We start from the raw sequence: 20,304 nt of genomic DNA on the forward strand, positions 1-20,304 counted from the left end.
AAAACTTTTCATTTCTATAAAATCAGTAGTAATGTCCCCACTTTTGTTTCTGATTTTAGTAATTTGAGTTTTCTCTTTTTTTCCTTAGTCAGTCTAGCTGTTCATCTTTTCAAAGAAACAACTTTTGGTTTCATGGTAATAAGTATAAATATACCTACTTATAAAATATGTATAGTACCTAGTCCATAATTTTATAATTGCTTACTTATGCATTTTCCTTATGAGAGTATGAATTACTTTTTAAGGCCAGTTTTTAGGTTTATGATAGATACGCAATAAATTCATTGTTAAATGAATGAATGAGGTAACTTTAAAGGGGTATACAAAAAGAAATATACATAAATCATAAATGCAAAGGAGGCATGGGATGGTTTGAGGTAAATGTGCAAAGTTGGCCCTTAGATACTGAACACAACACAGTTCCCTTAACAGCATGAGGTTTTTTTTCTTTGTTATTATTTAAAAGAACAGTCATTGAGGTGGATTTCTATTATTAAAGCCTGGTTTCTACAGAGTTCTTCCTGACTTCTCTTTGATGCCTAAATTTCTTTATCCTGAGCCAGCTAATAAATCTCTAGTCTTGTCAGGAAATACTGATTTTCTTACTCTGTACTCCTATGTTAGCTGAATTCTTGACTCCTGATGTTTTTGTTGGTCCTCAAATCCAAGCTGTGCCTCCAATGTTCCATAAAACCTTGCACACAGGCATTGCAATTAAGTCATTCAAACATGCAGGAGTTTATTTACAAAACTGGAAGGGCATTTGGTTAATTGTAAGGTCCCTTCCAACTCCACCAGTCCATGATTCTGCTGAAGATGAGTTACTCAGCTTGCTGAGTTTAAATGCTCACTCGCCAGGGTTTCAAACTGTGGTCTGATAATCCTAGAGTATCAAAGAGAGGCTTCAGGGATTCCACCAACTTTTCATGTAAATATTGTCTTAAAAATATTTTAACCATTAGGAAAATAAACAGATAAGCCTACAGACTGAGAGAAAATATTTGCAAGTCATATATCTGATAAACAACTTGTATCCATAGCATGGATTTTTTTCCCCCAATAAATAAATAACATTTATACATTTTGGTTCCATTCTGTAAATGAAATTAAAAATGTAAATAGTGCTTATGCCTTTTTTAAAAAATGTGTAGGATAGAAGAATAACTTGTATCCAGAATAAATAAAGAACACTTACAACTCAATACCAAGAAGATAAACAGCCCAGTTTAAAAATGGGCAAAAGATTTAAATAGACATTTCATCAAAGATATATGAACAGGGGCCGGCCCCGTGGCTTAGCGGTTAAGTGCACGCGCTCTGCTGCTGGTGGCCCGGGTTCGGATCCCGGGCGCGCACCGATGCACCGCTTCTCCCGCCATGCTGAGGCCACGTCCCACATACAGCAACTAGAAGGATGTGCAGCTATGACATACAACTATCTACTGGGGCTTTGGGGGAAAAATAAATAAATAAAATTATTAAAAAAAAAAAAAGATATATGAACAGCCAATAAGCACATGAAAAGATATTTATCATCATTAGTCATTATGGAAATACAAATTAAAATCACAATGAGATACCACTTCAGACCACTAGAATGGCTATAATAAAAAAGACAGACGATAACAAGTGTTGATGAGAGGATCTGGAGAAACTAGAATCTTCATACATTGCTGGTGAGAATGTAGAATGGTACAATTACTTTGGAAAACAGTTTGGCAGTTTCTTAAAAAGTGAAACATAAATTTACCGTATGACTCAGCAAATTCACTCCTAGGAATCTATCCAGGAGAAATAATAACACATATTTACACAAATGGATTTTACAGCCAGCCTTGGTGGTCTACTGGTTAAGATTCGGTGCTCTCACCGCCACAGCCCGGGGTTTGTAGCCTGATCAGGGAATCACACCACCCATCTATCAGTTGTTATACTGTGCATATTGCTGTGATGCTGAGAGCTATGCCACCCATATTTCAAATACCAGCAGGGTCACTCATAGTGGGCAGGTTTCAATCACAATTCCAGACTAAGATAGACTAGGAAGAATGACCTGGCCACCCACTTCCAAAAAAATTGGCCATGAAAACGCTATGAATAGCCACGTAGCATTGTCTGATATAACACTGGAAGACGAGAGGACGGCACAAAAAGACCAGGCAGGGTTCCACTCTGCCGTACACAGGGTCCCTAGGAGTCAGAATCGACTCAACAGCACCAACAACAAATTCACACAAAGGCCTGTAAGTACTTGCTTACAGTAGCATTATTCATAATAGCCCCAAACTGGAAACAACTTGAATGTCCACCAACTGGTGAGTTTGGCATACAAAATTTGGTATATGCATACAATAGAATACTATTCAGGAATAAAAATGAAGGATTCATGCCACAAGACAGATGAACCTCAAAAACGTGCTAAATGAAGAAAGCCAGACAAAAAGATTGTAGGATTCCATTTAATAAAATGTCTAGAGAAGGCAAAGCTATAGTGTCAGAAAGTAGATTAGTGGTTGTCTGGGGCTTGGGGTAGGAGAGGGGAATGACTGCAAATAGGCATGAGGAATTTTTTTTTTCTTTTGTGAGGAAGATTAGCCCTGAGCTAACATCCGATGCCAATCCTCCTCTTTTTGCTGAGGAAGACTGGCCCTGGTCTAACATCCATGCCCATCTTCCTCTACTTTTTTTTTTTTTTTTAATTTTTTTTTTTTTTTTTTTTTTTTTTTTTTTGGAGGAGATCAGCCCTGAGCTAACATCCGCCAATCCTCCTCTTTTTTTGCTGAGGAAGACGGCCCTGGGCTAACATCGGTGCCTATCTTCCTCCACTTTATATGGGATGCCGCCACAGCATGGCTTACCAAGCAGTACTTCGGTGCGCGCCCGGGATCCGAACCAGCGAACCCCGGGCCGCCGCAGCGTAGCGCGCGCACCCAACCGCTTGCGCCACCGGGCCGGCCCCTTCCTCTACTTTTATATGGGACGCCACCACAGCATGGCTTGACAAGCAGCACGACAGTGCGCGCCCAGAATCTGAACCTGCAAACCCTGGGCCGCCAAAGCAGAGCACGCTTAACCGCTACGCCACCAGGCTGGCCCCAATTTTTTTTTTTTTTTTAACACTCTTCCTATAATGCATTCAGCAGTTATTAGTTACAAAATCTTGTGCATATTGGCTCAAAAGAGTCCACCCATATACTCGTATCAGTCCATAGTCCAATTTGAGATTTGTTTCCACGTCCAAAGTAAATTGTAACTGTGCCAATGGGGGATTCTAGGAACCACAGTAACTTGTGCCCCACTGTCACTAGGGCTGGCAGGCTTGACGACTGTAAGTGCCATCAAGTTCCCAATACAATCTGGCAGTGCATAAATCCTCCAGTTCCAGCTAGAGAAGGAGGGCCCCCAACCGCTGCCCTAGGCCTGTTTGTTCTTGAAAGAAGAAAGGTCTGGGTAGGAGATGGTACTGAACACATTAGGTGAACATCAGTCTGAACTGCACAGATCTCAGCAAAGGGGTCTTTCCTCTCAGTCCTCCTCCTGTTTCAGCAACGTGGTCAGGCCAGAGTGGCTTGCAACCTGGGGTCAGTCATAGACAACTATGTGATCTCCACTCCTGGCCCTCCCGTACAACTAGCAGGGCTCCCTCATTTGCTAGTCAAGGAAGACGCCTCTATAGTCTCATGGGGCTTTTGCTCAAACCCATCCTTTATATCACTTCTTTCCAACCTAGTGTAGGAGTAGACCTCAGTAGATTTCATAATGGACTGCCTATCATCACCAAACACTTTATCAGTGAGGTCTGCTACTCTCCCCCAGGGCCTGTTCCACACTTGCTTAGTCAACCCTCCAGATAGGTCTCACCTGCATTTTTTCAAAAAAGCATTGTCACCCTATCAGCTCCAGAAAAAGGGAGTTTTAAATCCCATGGAGTCAATTTGCCAAAGCAGGTGGGGAAAAGTCCTATGCAGTGTTGCCTCTTTTACTGAGAGACAAACAGGCCACATTTTGCAGCAGTTTTATAGGAGCAACAGTGCTCTCTCAGAAACAAAGAACACTAGAGTTTATAAAACACAGCAGTTGTTCTTTGACTACACATGGGATTCTGTATGTGAACACGATTACATAATTTTTAGTATCGTAACTGGCAAGTATGCCCTCAATTTTGTTGGGAATTGTGTCTCCCTTCTTGTGGGCTTCCAAGGCCCTAGAGAATGTCATCTGCAACCTGCCAATCAACAAGATACCAGGGCCCCGCCGTGGTGTAGCAGTTAAGTGCACGCACTCAGCTGCTGGTGGCCCAGCCAGCTTCGGATCCGGGGTGTGCAGCGATGCACCGCTTGTTAGGCCATGCTGTGGAGGAGGAAGATGGGCACAGATGTTAGCCCAGGGCCAGTCTTCCTCAGCAAAAAAGATGAGGATTGCCATGGATGTTAGCTCAGGGCTGATCTTCCTCACACACAAAAAAAAACAAGATACAACTATACAGTGGAAATTTTGGACATCAGAAGAATTGTCCTCTGATACCACAGGAACATTCCAATTCAACATGTAACACACTATGATACCAATTTTACATAACTACACAGTGCATAAAATGAATTGGTTTACAGGCCTCTCAATGACAAAAATCACTTTTAATTTTTATCTTTCACTACAAGTTCTATAGTTATATTCAGGCACTTTTTACAGGAACACAGACCACGGATATTTTTACACAGACACTAACACACCAGCTTCCAGGAGACCATCTACTGTTCTCAGCCAGAAGGCCAGGAAAGAAGGGGGATGGGCTCTGGGGGTACAACTGGCACCAGTAAGCACAGGTTTGCAGGAAGCTGTCTGAGGTGATAGAAGGGTTCTAAAATAGGGTTAGTAATGGTTACACAACTCTGTAAATCTCCTAAAATTTATTTGATCATACACTTAAAATTTATATCTAAATTTCAATAAAGCAGATTTTTTTAAAAAGCCAGTGAACAACGTGTTCATTCTAACTGTATATAGAAGTATTTATTTATTTAAAACATTTAAGAAATTGTGCAAAAACATACTTACTGTGCCCTTTCATTTACTATCTACCAAAGTTTAACTATTAGAAGCCTATGTGTTAACTTGTGTTATTTTTTATGTATCTCAGAATAAATCTTCTTTTGTCATCTCTGTTTAATCAGAGAAAATCATAAAATTTTAAGAACAAAACAACACAAAAACCTGAAACCATTTCTGACAACTAGCCTGTGAATCTGACTTTTCTCAATACTATGCAACCAAAACAAATGCAGAAATGAATTTATTTCAGAAGCTTTCTGCAACTATAATAAACCCTTTTCACAACATTTTGTGCTCATCAAAAATACTCTTTTCATTAAGTAACTTCTTAATAAGTAAATGCTATACACATTAACATATAAATAATAATAAATGTATTTTTTATATATTGGAGTTGTGCATTTATTTTTAATTTTTAAAAAGATTTCTATTGCTAAAACAAAAGCAGTCTGAAGTGTCCTGTGCCATAGGTGGTACAAAAAGATCAAATTCAACTACATTTTTACTAGAAGGGTGAGTAGAAACAAGCACAGTTTAAAAGAATACCTGATTACTGTCCTCTGAGGCTCCCAGAGGTAGATGAGATGTACCTGGACAGCAAAGGCTTAACTTCAAAAAGCATTTTTAAAAAAATGAGGTGCTGCATTTCCTCTCTTACCTAACGTTTCATAGAAACATAGAGTGCTCTTTCTCTCTTCCTCTTTCTGTTGGCTGGGATCCAAACAGGATGACTGGAGTTCCTGTAGCTATTTTGGACTGTGAGATGACTGAGAATGGAAGCCACAGATGGCAGAGCAATAAGATTGAAGGAATGTGGGTTCTTGAAACCATGGAACTGTTATACTGTCTCTGGAATTCCTACCTCTAGATTTCTTGAACATGAGAAAGAAATAAACATCTATATTGCTTATGCCTCTGTCTGACAACTAAACTTAATCCTAATGAGTACACTGAGATCAGAGTAGTGCAGATAGAGGGAGTGGTAGGCACAAAGCTCTGAGATAGGAAATGCTTGGCATCTTCAAGGCTTAGCAAGGTAAATGCGGCTGGAGTATCAGTAATGGGAGGGAGAAGGGAAGGAGATAGAAGGAGGGGTAATGGGACAACTGACGGGGTAGGGCTTAGTGGCTCACTGGTACTTTGAGCTTTTATTTAGATGTGGGAAGCCATTGGGGGTTTTGAAAAGAAAAGTAACCTCACTGATTTATATTTTAAAAGAATCTCTTTGTAGAAAATAGACTGATGCTAATATCTAAAAATCCTCATGGTGAGTACATAAGTATTTATTACAATATTTTTTACACTTCTTTTATATGTTTAAAATATTCTAGGTTATAAAATTTCATGGAAAACTTTTCACAACCACTTTTATTAACTGGCCAAAGTTAAAACTGAATCATTTATAACTCGTTTTACAATAACCTATCAGAATAAAGAATGTGTTAACACTAAGGGTTCAGTCTATATAGAAACTAAAAAACAGATAGACCAAGAAATGTTGAGAAGCCATGTGGTGTGTATGGTTGGCTTAGAGAGCTCTGTGTTTGAATCCCGCTTCTCTGGGTAGGTGACAGTGACTAAATCATTTAACCTTCCTAATCTACCAAAGCGTAATCATCTTTATCTCTGAAGATTTTGTAAGGATTAAGTGCTTAGCATAGTTCCTGGCACAGAAGAATCACTCCATAAATGGTGTCTTCATTATTATTAATCACAATTATTAGAGTTTGAGAATATGTAACCACATTTTTAACATTGGATCAGGGCAATATGAAATTTCCAGTCCCTAAAAAGGTTTTCCTTTGTTGTGGGTGGAGACAGCTCACACAGCATTTTCCATTACTTGGATGAAAAAGCCTAGGGGCCAGCCCGGTGGCATAGCAGTTAAGTTCTTGAGCTCCACTTCAGCGGCCCAGGGTTCACAGGTTCAGATCCTGGGTGCAGACCGATGCACTGCTTATCAAGCCAGCTGTGGTAGCGTCCCATATAAAGTAGAGGAAGATGGGCACGGATGTTAGCCCAGGGCCAATCTTCCTCAGCAAAAAAGAGGAGGATTGGCAACGGATGTTAGCTCAGGGTTAATCTTCCTCAAAAAAAAAAAAAAAGCTCTTTAAGTGTATCCACTTTTCTTTATTCTGATACCTGAAAGTGCCTGCTTAGAGACTTGAGTATCTTAATCATAGAAAGGAATGTCCCATAAGAAAATCAATTATCATTCTGATTCATATCTCAATTTCTTATGAGTTTAGTTATTATGAATCAGCAACTATGAGTCACATCAGCCCAAGTACACTGAAAAGATCCAGTTTCTTGACCCATGAAGACAAGGCCCAGCCTCTTAACTAGGTGGATCTTATCTCAGTACTGCTTACAAGTGTCAATTACTCTGCTTGAGCAGCAATTAATCATTGGAGAACTAGTTCAGACATAGAAACAAACAAAAAATGTGTTTGCCATGGCTGTTGAGGACAGAAATTGGCAGATAAAACCATCCAAGCAGACTTCCAATTTCTAGTCAGGCATGTAAGGATCTTGGAAGTCACCATTCTGCTGAACAAACTGAAAAATCAGTAGCTTTTCTTAGATCTTTCAGAGAAGTGAGAACACGGGGCAAACTGCTTCCCCTAAAATTGGAGAGACAGACATGCGAATAGAGAACAGAACTCTACAAATAACCTCTGTGGGAACCGGTGTCAGGGTAGGAAAACCTGAATTGTAATTGATGAATTGCTACAGGCTCAGACTGGGCAAGTCTATGAGCTAAAAACTCCACGAGAGTCTCCTCACTTTTGTGAGTTTTATCTCCTAGAGTTCTACCAAGTTCTCACAAGAAAGATCAGGGGAAAATCCCCTTGGGCTTCCCACCAGAAAAAGTCACCATTTTGATTTAAACCAGAGCATTCTGTTCTTAACAAAGCCTGCCCTCAAGAGAAACTATTTTACTGGAGCCTGACCCATTAAGGTTTTATCAGAGCCTAAATGACCTGGGAAAGAGGAAATACCCCACTCCAGCCCCTTCCAGCCATCTTGTCTTATCTAAGGTTGGGGGATAGGGTGTCTGAGAAGCGCTTGTGAAATTCACAGCCTAGGAGCACAGGGTCACTAAAGGACTAAAGCCTAATCATAGGACTACGGAATGCTACCCTTCTCCTCACACTTTACCACTGTTACTGCACCAGGTCCGTTTTTGCCCGCTGCCCAGAAAGCCAATCACTGAGACGGCAAGATTGCAGAGAGACAGGGTTCAATCACAAGGCAGCCAAGTGAGGAAAACGGGAGAACAAGTCTGAAATCTACCTCCCCGAAAATAGGGACTCAGGGGTATTTATGGGGTAGCGGGAAAGGTGGTCTGAAATAATTGGAGGTGAGGAGAGATGAGGTGATTGATGATCTGCGCAAGCATAGTCAGGCTTCAGGCCTCTTCATAGGATGCGTGTTCACAGAATGGCAGCATTAGCATGCCCTGAGGGTGGAGTTCCAACCTCTTGCAGTCAAAAGGTCACTTATCGGACACTTGTCTGCGTGGGCCCAGTTGATGCGTTGGTGGTCTCAGTCTGGCCTGAAGTGGACAAGGGGTTCAGTTCCTGAAAAGAAATAGCTCAAACACCCATTACCACGGTGACCTCTGCTCCAGGGGGATGTTACCTATAGGAACCTACTAGGAATCAGATAGCATATTACCTAAACAGCATAGTTAACAATGAGTAAGTTTATCATGCAGATTTATGTTCTCACCTTCAGTTCTGATAAGTTTCTAGGTAAAGCCATCCCCCCTTCTTCCTGGTACACGGAAGAAGATATCTTTACAAATGGAGATTTTCTTTACAAATGTAAATGCATCTTATAAAGGATAACCAGAACTAAGAATGGGCTTAGCACGACCCACCCAGGTACCCAGAGGTGTCTATGGTAATGGCCTTTTCTAGGGGCAGGCCTCCCATCCCAAACTCCCTTGGTTAATTAGTGGGGGTGGGGGTTGACAAGAGATTTTCACATATTGAGGTATATGGGGTAACTATTCAGGTTCAAAACTGAATCGGCTTGAACTAAAAAGCCTGTCTTATGGCCTATCAAACATACATCGTACATCTGCTTAATCCTTAAAGTAAAGAATGCACTCTCTTAAGGTAAGAATGCATACTTCCCCTCCTAAGTCTAAGGCCTTCTCGGGTTATAATCCTCACTCCAGCTCAAGTAAACTCACTTTATTTCTCTTATCTATAGAACGGTTATTGGTTATTTTGCATCGACAGGGTCAAAATGTCATTCAGGCAGAGACATATTTTGAGTTGGCAAATTCCAATCTCCCATAGTTACTAGCTGCTTAATCATCAGTGGCTGTTTGCTGGTTTCACCGCCATATCACTAAAGGCCTATTTACCAGAGTTCCTTTTACCCCATACAATAATGTATAGCTTTGGTGTTGTATCTAAAAAGTCATCACCATACCCAAGCTCATCTACATTTTCTCCTATGTTATCTTCTGGGAATTTTATAGTTTTGCATTTTCCATTTAGGTCTATCATCCATTTTGAGTTAATTTTTGTGAAGGTATAGGTGTGTGTCTAGAGTCCTGTTTTTGTATGTGAGTGTCCATTTGTTCCAGCACCATTTGTGGAAGACTATCTTTGCTCCATTGTATTGCCTTTGCTCCTTTGTCAAAGATCACTTGACTATATTTATGTGGGTCTTTTTCTGAATGCTCTATTCTGTTCCATGAATGATCTATTGTCTATTCTTTCACCAATACCACACTGCCTTGGTTACTGTATAGTAAGTCAGTCTTGAACTCGGGTAGTATCAGTCTTCTGATTTTGTTCTTCTCCTTCAATATTATGTTGGCTGTTTTGGGTCTTTTGCCTCTCCATATAAACTTGAGAATAAGTTTGTCAATATCCACAAAATAATTTGCTTGGATTTTTATTGCAATTTCATTGAATCTACAGATCAAGTTGGGAAGAACTGACATCTTGAGAATATTGAGCCTTCCTATTTGAGAACATGGAATATCTCTCCACTTATTTAGTTACTTTTAGGTTTATTCCATCACAGTTTGTCTCATTGGCCAAGTTCTTAGTTTCTTCATCTGTCAAAAAGGGGACACCTATCTCCTCGGTTGCTGGGAGAACAAAATGAGTTAAACCATGTAAATTGTTTAGAAAAGTGTAAGTACCCAATAAATGTTAGCTGTTGTTATTAATATTGAAAGGACAAAAAATCAACACAGCATTTTTAAAGTCCATCATGCCAGGAGATGTCATATCTACTAGGAAAAAAAAATGTGCAGATTTTCTTAATATATCACAAGTGTGGGCCCTAACATACGATACAAAATAGCATATTATGACAAAATATGATCTATAGACAAGATAGTCTCTTTTGATATACTTAATTAAATAAGGCTATTTGGTGACAGCGTTGTGGTTTTAAGTAGAGTTATCCTTAAAATATACGGAGACACCATATACAAGTATGAGGTTCAGGTTGAGGAGGTGCAAGACTATGAAAATTGAGGAAGACACAGATCATTGCATAAAATGACTCAAAGTGAGATTTGCAAATAAAATGTCAAACATCCTTATATTAGTCCAGAGAGCCTTGGACTGGGTTGTTTGGCAGGACATATCTGCCATATGAACTGTTCTTTTTTTTTTTAATTGAGTAATGTATTTTGTACATCCAGTGTTAGACTATGTTAGGACCCCATTATTGTTATTATTTTTTTTTTGTGAGGAAGATCGGCCCTGAGCTAACATCTGCCAATCCTCCTCTTTTTTTGCTGAGGAAGACTGGCCCTGGGCTAACATCCATGCCCATCTTCCTCTACTTTATATGGGACGCCGCCACAGCATGGCTTAACAAGCGGTGCATTGGTGCACGCCTGGGATCCAAACCGGTGAACCCCAGGCCACTGCAGCAGAGTGCACACACTTAACCACTTGCGCCACCGGGCCGCCCCAGGACCCCATTATTTTGATTTTTTAGTTTCTTCTGGTATTTCTATTCTAGGATTTCAGAAGGTACAGAAAAGGAAACAAGAGAAGCAACAAGAAAGTTACAACAGGCAGGGCAGAGTGTAGATAGCTGAAGATCCACAGTCCACACCAGTGGTTCTTGTATCTTGATGTGCATCAGAATCACCTGGAAGCTAAAAAGAAATACAGAGGCCCAGGTTCCTTGAAGCAGGAATGGGTCTGGGCCTTTGTATTTTTACCAAATTCTCCAAGTGATTGTAATAGGGACCCAAGTTTGATCTAGACCATCTGTCTAATCTCCCTAGCTCCTCAGGGACCAGGGAGGAGCTGCATGGGCATGGGAGCTGGTTAGAAATGCAGAATCTTATGCTCCACCCCAGATCTAGAGAGTTAGAATCAGCATTTTGTCAAGATCCTCAGGTGACATGCACCTTAAGGGTTGAGAACCAGTGCTTCTGCAAGTTGGAATCTCCTGGGAGATGGGAGAGATTCTGGTTTAATTGTACGGGTTTGGCCTGGACTTTCAGGTTTTTAAAAGCTCCCCAGGCTATTTAAAATTCAGCAAAATTTGAAAAGAGATCAGAGGCTAAGATCACAGCAGCAATACAGGAGCGGTACCATCATGTTTAGCTCAAAGGGCCTTATCAACTGCAGTATTCCATGGGTTGCTCCCAACATACTACTAATGGGAAAATGTCCATTAATGCCCCCCCATCCCAAATTTAAGAGATTATATTTGTAAAACTGTTTCAATACTTAAGTAGCATAAAACTCTCCTTAGTTTCCCTTGTCTCTCTCACTCCCACCCAAATTTGTTACCCTAGGAGTGTAGGTTTCCATTTAAATATGACTTGAATGAAACTGGTGTTCAGCAAAGCACCAATAAAATGAGATTTTATTTGTAACCAATGAAAAGACTGAGGGTGATTCAGAAGACTGTACTGCAGATTATTCAGGAACTGGAGAGGTGAGAACAGAATGGGAGATGGAATTGAGGAGGAGGTAAAGAGCTGGAAGAACCGAGGGACAGACCAGAGAAAGGAAGTACTCTCCTGTTCTTTTTGGTTTTGTGAACTGTTAATGACAACTGGATTCCAGCCACTGGATTCAACAATCCAGGGCTGCAGCTAACTGATAATCGTGGCTGTTTACAAAGAAGGTTGTAGCTAACAAACCATAGGACTATTTCTTCAAAGTGGTTTAATTAGAGTGTTCTCCAGTATTGGAGCTCCAAAACAACTTGAGAGCCATGCCTAAGAAACTATGTTTTCTTTACACTTCAGAAAGAAAAAGGGCAACTGAATGTTACTGATGGTACCATAATAAAATTTTGATCCCAGTGGCACAAGGTTAATTTTTACAGATTACCCTGAGATACTCTGTATTTTTGCATCAGAAAGTCTTAAAGCAGCAGCTGGACCAATGGTGTTTCAGTTCCAAATCTGAAAAGAGAAAGTAATCCTCCACATATAATTTTTCCCTTTTAATCACTTTGCAAATGTTCTCTTTCCTCTTCTCTTTTTCTCTAGTTTTCTTCTCTTCAAGTAAAAAGGAATTTTGGTTCTTCTAAAAGAGCCAACATACCCTACCTAGAAAGAATTCAAGCAAGGCAGTCTCCTACTGTTATTCTTGTTATGCAAGAATAACAGTTATGGGATATTGACTATATTTGCTTAGTGTACCCTTTGGACATGGAATAACTTTGCTATGGATGTTCAATAATCAGCAGCATGAGCATAAAGCTGCCACACGGGTCTACGTGTATGTAAAAGTTTTGCACATCTTCAGTACATTTTAGGTTCTGGATAAGTTGGCCTCACTTGGCAGAGCAAGAGAGCTCCATTTTATTTTGTTTGTTCTGATGCCTACAAATCAAGGGGGATAGTTGACAGCGCTTTGAAGGAATAGAGGACTTTGGTAGTTTTTGGTGAAAGAGGATTAGTTATTGTCTCCATCAGAGAAGGATTAATTGCATTGTTTTGGAAGGCGTTGGCTGTGGGGATTAGAATGTTTATAGGAATATTTGATTTCATAATTAGAGTAGCGGGTTCTGCATGGAAATAGACTTGAAATCCCGGTCCTAAGCTGCCACGATATTTGTTAGTTAAATACAAAACATATTTGCAAATCCCACAAAACAGGAAGGCCTGGCTGGCCTGACCAACGCGGCTCAGCCTCTTAAGAGTACTGCCAATTCTTTGTTTGGGGTTTGCTTTCTTAAAGCTGCTTCCTCCTTGGCCAGGAGCTGTTCACTCTTTTCCTGAAGCATATCCACCAGCAGGAACACATTAGGAAATGCCCCCAAAATTCCTGTAGTTCTGTTTCCTTCGACTTCTACTGGCAGAGAAATTGACAGCCTGTCCTCTTTCCTGAAACACAACTGCCAAAGCTGTTTGTGTCTTGGGCTCTTTTCTACAATGTAGTTGAAAATCTTCCAAAGATCCTAGCAGACTGCAACATCCCAGTTTATCAGTATGCGCATTATCTCTCTAGGTATGGGTTGCTTGGCTCTCCCCAGGTTTATTTGGTAAAGCAAGATTCTAATCTTAAAATACATAAGCCTTAAACCCCTAGGGTATGCATTCCAATTACCTTTTGAGTTGCAAAAGTTCTTTTCTGTCTCAGAAAAGTAGGAGTCTAAACTTTTCTTTTCACACTACCTTCTGATATACACACTGATTCCAACTCATGTGGTATAAAAAAGAAAAACTAAAAATATAAACAACCCCCAGATGTATACTTCATTCTGAAGATCTACACTCCTCTTTCACTTTCATAAAGGTACTCTTACCCTTCCTTTGTATGTGGCCACCAGTCTCAGCACTTCTTTCTTTACAATGTTTAAGGAATCTGTCTCTTCCCATAACCGCTGACCTTAGCTTAGCCCTTTACATCTGGACTGTTTTCTAACTATTCTCTGCCAACAATAGTCACTCCTCTAATACAACCTAAACCATCTTACACCTTGTCCCCAGGAAAATCTTTATTCTAGAACCACCAAAGTCTTTCTTCATATCATTGCCTGTTGAAAAACCATTCATTCTTCTCTCTACTAAAAGAATCAAGTCCAAACTCCTGAGCCTGAGACGCATGACCCCACCACCTGGTCCTAAGAGGCCTTTCCCAACTCTTCTTTGTAAGACAGCCTGGCTGCAGTGTAGAGGGTCAAGATGTATCTCACGATCCTGCCTCTTATTTTCTCACCTCTTGCTTCTCAGGCCTTTCTCCACTGTCACATCCTGCATATTTCTAAGGCCAAGATTTTTTAAGACCAACCTTCTCCATGAAGCTTTCCTTGCTTGACCACTCTAGTCTACAGGGGTCTCTTCCTACTTTGAGCTCTTAACACTTATTTTCACTTCCATTTGTTTCTCACTTCCATTTATCACTTTCTGCCTCTGTCTCCAAAACCACTGTCCCGGATTATCATTTAACTCTGAGATGTTTACATCCTGTCCCGTCACCTAAATCATTAGCTCCTCCATTCATTTAACAAATATATACTGGGTTTACTAAGTACCAGGCACTATACTAGCTAGGGAGAAAGTCCCTGTTTTCCCTGTATACTGCAATATTTTTTTTAATGCATAGCAAGTAGGTTTCAGGCATGACTGCTGTACTAGAGACCCTTGCCACACTCTTCATCATCCAACAGAGAAATCTGTCAAAGGCATTAAAGAATATTAAAAGGCTAATTTTTATTAACTTTTCCTGGGTCTTTAACACTATAGAGTTACCAATTATTACATGAGTTCAGTTGGACTCCATACCTACTGATGCTTTTATTTTAATTATATTTTTAAATTTTATTTATTTATTTATTTTCCCTCAAAGCCCCAGTAGATAGTTGTATGTCATAGCTGCACAGCCTTCTAGTTGCTGTATGTGGGACGTGGCCTCAGCATGGCCGGAGAAGCGGTGCGTCGGTGTGCGCCCAGGATCCAAACCCGGGCCGCCAGCAGCGGAGCGCGTGCACTTAACCGCTAATCCACAGGGCCGGCCCTACTGATGCTTTTATAGAAATCATGTTTTAACATCATCATCAGAAGTAGACTCTGTAAGATGGTGTGATAAGGTTTACTATCAAGTGGTATAAACAAGGCTGGATCCTAGTCGTCTTCTTTTTAACTGAAGTCTTAGTGATAGGGAACTGTGGTCAATTTGAACAAATGCCCTTTAGCCACTGAGACTAGGAGGGCAAGCAACCTGCTATGGGCTGATGAGATATATTAAATTTGAGCTTTTTTGATCCTCTTGAGGGACATTTTTGTGAGCTGAAAAGCCTATTCAAAAGTTTACTTAAGTTTTAGAAATTAGTATTCGAGGGGCCAGCCCGGTGGCATAGTGGTTAGGTTCGTGTGCTCTGCTTCGGCAGCCCAGGGTTTGCAGGTTCAAATCCCAGGCGCGGACCTAACGCACCACTCATCAAGTCATGCTGTGGGGGCATCTCACATACAAAATGGAGGAAGATGGGCACAGATGTTAGCTCAGGGCTAATCTTCCTCAGCAAAAAGAGGAAGATTGGCAGTGGATGCTAGCTCAGGGCCAATCTTCCTCACCAAAAAAAAAAAAAAATTAATATTCAATGATTAAAATTACAAATTCAAGACTCTAGTTTTCCTAAACTGTAAATTCAGTTTACAAATGCTATTGCTCTATTTATAAGTCTAGCAAATTTTATTATTCACTTCTAAGAGATCTTTCAATAATGTTTGGGCTAATTTACAATCTTCCAAACACTTTAAACTATACTTGGAAGAAAAATATTCGCTTTCCTTAATGTGTCGAGAGTCCCCTAGACCACCGCAACAGTCCGAGATTCATGGAAGGATTCCACATTCATGGAAAGATTTATAGAACTCAGTATATAGTTCTGTTCATAGCTAAGATTTATTATAGAAACGTAGTAAGGATACACAGCCAGATCATGCAGGAAAGACACAGGCAGAGTCTGGAGTATTCCATCTGCAGGCTTCCTTATGCTCTCTCCCTCTCCGAGGGGTCACAGAGCACACTCCTCCCAGCAATGAAAATTCAACAACATGTGTGCAATATTTTGGCCCAGGAGAGCCCACTAGAGACTTAGAGCCCAAGGTTTTTATTGGGCGTGGATATGTAGGCTTGCCCTGTACCAAAATTCCAGATTCCCAAAAGGCGAGCAGACACTCAGCATAAACTGTAATTTTTGCGTAAACAGTCTAGGCAAAGTGAACCACTGTTATCTCTTAGTTGACACCCTTAGTTAACTGTTGACTAGAAACACTCTGTGACTCAACTTCCCAGATGCCAGCCAAGGACCCATCTCGAGAGCAGGGCTTTCTAAGGATAGCAGTGTCAGACCTGCTGGGTTAACTCTTCTCTGCACACTTAGGTCCTCCCATTTTCTAATTTAATAAACTAAACCTTCCCATGTGCTCAAATAAACCATATGAAGCAAATAATTGAAATCATAAATAAGGTCAACCTTAGTTCTTTTACATGGGTCCCATTATTTTCTATAAACTCAGTAAGATTTCAACTTTAAATCAAAAGCCTAAATCATTTATTTAATTACACATTGGAAATTGAACTGACAAAATTGGTCTCATACTCTAATAGGCCAAATTCTATTGAATAACATAAATATATAAAATACCAAATAAGTAAAAATTCTTTAATACACAAATATCAACATGGATTTGATTATCTTAAACATTTCTATGAATAATCTCAAATCTTCCCAGAATGAAAGATGCTTTAACACTAAGGAAACTAAATGTTACCCCCAGAACTGTTGGCACATATCCTAGCAGCTGGTTGAGGTAGCATGTCCTGGAAACTGGAGATTTCTGCAGGAACTGATTTCTTGCCCTGACTTTGGTTTGTGGTTGATTAGGTAACCTCAAGATGAGTTCCTGGGGGCTGGCCCCGTGGCTTGGCAGTTAAGTGCGCCTGCTCCGCTACTGGCGACCTGGGTTCGGATCCCGGGCGCACACCGACGCACTGCTTGTCAGGCCACGCTGAGGCGGCGTCCCACATACAGCAACTAGAAGGATGTGCAACTATGACATACAACTATCTACTGGGGCTTTGGGAAGATAAAGGGAAAAAAAGGAGGAAGATTGGCAATATATGTTAGCTCAGGGCTGGTCTTCCTCAGCAAAAAAGAGGAGGATTGGCATGGATGTTAGCTCAGGGCTGATCTTCCTCACAAAAGAAAAAAAAAAAAAGAGATGAGTTCCTGTGCTATCCTTGCATTCATGCTACATGTTAGCTAATTCTTCTGATTGCTGACCAAAGTCTGCAGTTTACCCTAGGTTAAGCATTGATAGGATGCTGTTTTTCTTTTTTTTAATTGTGGGAGGACCTTAATGTAATTGTCATTTAGGTCTAAATTTAAAGCTTATTGAACTTAATGAAATTCTTCATTCTTTCATATTCTTGCCATCTTTTAGGACCACACTTTTTTTAGATACAAAAATGATCTCAGATTGAATATTGGATGTGTGTATGGTTTTATCTATGTGGTCATAACTTTCAAAGTCATTTTTTTCCTTCTTTCTTATTTTTTTTAAATAAACTGTATTTTTTAGAGCAGTTTTAGGTTCACAACAAAATTGAGTGGAAGATACAGGGCTTTCCCATATATCCTCTGCTTTCTCCCACAAACACACTCTCCTCCACTATCAATATACCCCACCAGACTGGTGCATTTGTTGATCAATCAATGAATCTACATTGACACGTCATAATCGCCCAAAGTCTACAGTTTAAATTAGGGTACATCTTTTTTTTGTTAGGAGGTCACTTTTGTTTATAACATTATATAAATTTCCAGTGTACATTGTTATATTTCAACTTCTGTATAGACTGCATCGTGTTCACCACCAAAAGTCTAGTTGCCATCCGTCACCACACACATGTGCCCCTTTATCTCTTTTACCCTCCCCGTGCCCCTTTCCATTCTGGCAACCATAGGGTTCACTCTTAGTATTATACATTCTGTGGATTTTGATGAATGCATAATAACATGTATCCATCACTGTAGTTTAATACAGAATAATTTCTCTACCCTAAAAATCCTCTGAACTCCACATTCCTCCCTTCCCTATACCAACTGGCAATCAGTGATCTTTTTACTGTCTGCACAGTTTTGCCTTTTCCAGACTGTCACACACTTGGAATCATATAGTATGTAGTCTTTCCAAATTGGCTTCTTTACTTAGTATTATGTATTTAAGTTTCCTCCATGTCTTTTCATGGCTTGATAGCTCATTTCTCTTTAGCACTGAATAATATGCTGTTGTCTGGATGTACCACAGTTTATTTATCTATTCACATACTGAAGGACATCTTGGTAGATTCCAAGTTTTGGCAATTACGAATAAAGCTGCTATAAACATCCATGTTCAGGTTTTTGTGAGGACAAATTTTCTACTCATTTGGGTAAATACCAAGGAACATGATTGCTGGATCCTGTGGTAAGAGTATGTTTAGTTTTGTAAGAAACTGCCAAACTGTCTTCCAAAGTGGCTGTACCAATTTGCATTCCCACCAGCAATGAAAGAGAGCATTTGGTGTTATTAGTGTTTTGGATTTTCACTTTTCTAATAGGTATGTAGAGGTATCTCAATCCTGTTTTAATTTGTAATTCCATAATGACATATGATGTGGAGCATCTTTTCATATGCTTATTTGCCATCTGTATATCTTCTTTGATGAGGTGTCTGTTCAGGTCTCTTGTCTATTTTTTAGTCGGGTTGTTTTCTTTTTCTTTCTTTCTTTCTTTTTTTTTTTTTTTGCTGAGGAAGATTCACCTTGAGCTAACATTTGTTGCCAATCTTCCTCTTTTTGCTTGAAGAAGATTCGCCCTGAGCTAATGTCTGTGCCAATTTTCCTCTATTTTGTATGTGGGTCACTGCCACAGCATGGCTGATGACTGGTGTAGGTCTGTGCCTGGGATCTGAACCCACAAGCCTAGGCCACAGAAGCCAAACATATCAAACTTAACCACTACACCACAGGGCTGGCTCCTGGGCTTATTTTCTTATTGTTGAGTTTTAAGTGTTCTTTGTATATTTTGGATAACAGTTCTTTATCAGATATCTTTTGCAAATATTTTCTCTTGGTCTGTGGCTTGTCTCCTCATTCCCTTGACCTTATCTTTCATAGACCAGACTTTTTAAATTTTAAAGAAAACTAGCTTATTGATGATTTTTTTTTATGGGTCATGTCTTTAGTGTTTTATCTAAAAGTCATCGTCATACTCAAGGTCACCTAGATTTTCTCCCATGTTATCTTCTGAGAGTTTTATAGTTTTGCATTTTCCATTTAGATCTATGATCCACTTTGAGTTAACTTTTGTGAAGGTATAGGTCTGTGTCTAGAGTCATGTTTTTGTATGTGAGTGTCCATTTGTTCCAGCACCATTTGTGGAAGACTATCTTTGCTCCATTGTATTGCCTTTGCTCCTTTGTCAAAGACCAGTTAACTATATTTATATGGGTCTTTTTCTGAGGGCTCTATTCTGTTCCATGAATGATCTATTTGTCTATTCTTTCACCAATACCACACTGCCTTGGTTACTGTATAGTAAGTAAGTCTTGAACTCAGGTAGTATCAGTCCTCTGATTTTGTTCTTCTCCTTCAATATTATGTTGGTTGTTCTGGGTCTTTTATCTCTCCATATAAACTTGAGAATCAGTTTGTCAATATCCACAAAATAATTTGCTTGGATTTTTATTGCAATTGCATTGAATCTATAGATCAAGTTGGAAAGAACTGACATCTTGACAATATTGAGTCTCCCTATTCATGAACATGGAATATCTCTTCACTTATCTAGGTTTTTTTTTTTTTTTGGTGAGGAAGATTGGCCCTGAGCTAACATCTGTTGCCAATCTTCCTCTTTTTGCTGAAGAAGATTTGCTCTGAACTTACATCTGTGCCTGTCTTCCTCTATTTTTTTGTATGTGGGACGCCTGCTACAACACGGTTTGATGAGTGGTGCATCAGCCTGCGCCTGGGATCTGAACCTGTGAAGCCTGGGCAGCTGAATCGGAGCGCACAAATTTAACCACTACACCACGGGGCCGGCCCCTTATCTACTTATTTTTTCATTTTTTTCATCAGAGTTTTGTAGTTTTCCTCTTACAGATCTTGTTCATATTTTGTTAGATTTATACCTAAGTATTTTATTTTGAGGGATGCTAAAGTAAATGGCATTGTGTTTTGAATTTCAAATTCCACTTGTTCATTGCTGGTATATAGGAAAGTGGTTGACTTTTGTAGATTACCCTAT

Source organism: Diceros bicornis, chromosome 8 (genome assembly GCF_020826845.1).
Source record: "Diceros bicornis minor isolate mBicDic1 chromosome 8, mDicBic1.mat.cur, whole genome shotgun sequence".
NCBI classification, from domain to species: domain Eukaryota; kingdom Metazoa; phylum Chordata; class Mammalia; order Perissodactyla; family Rhinocerotidae; genus Diceros; species Diceros bicornis.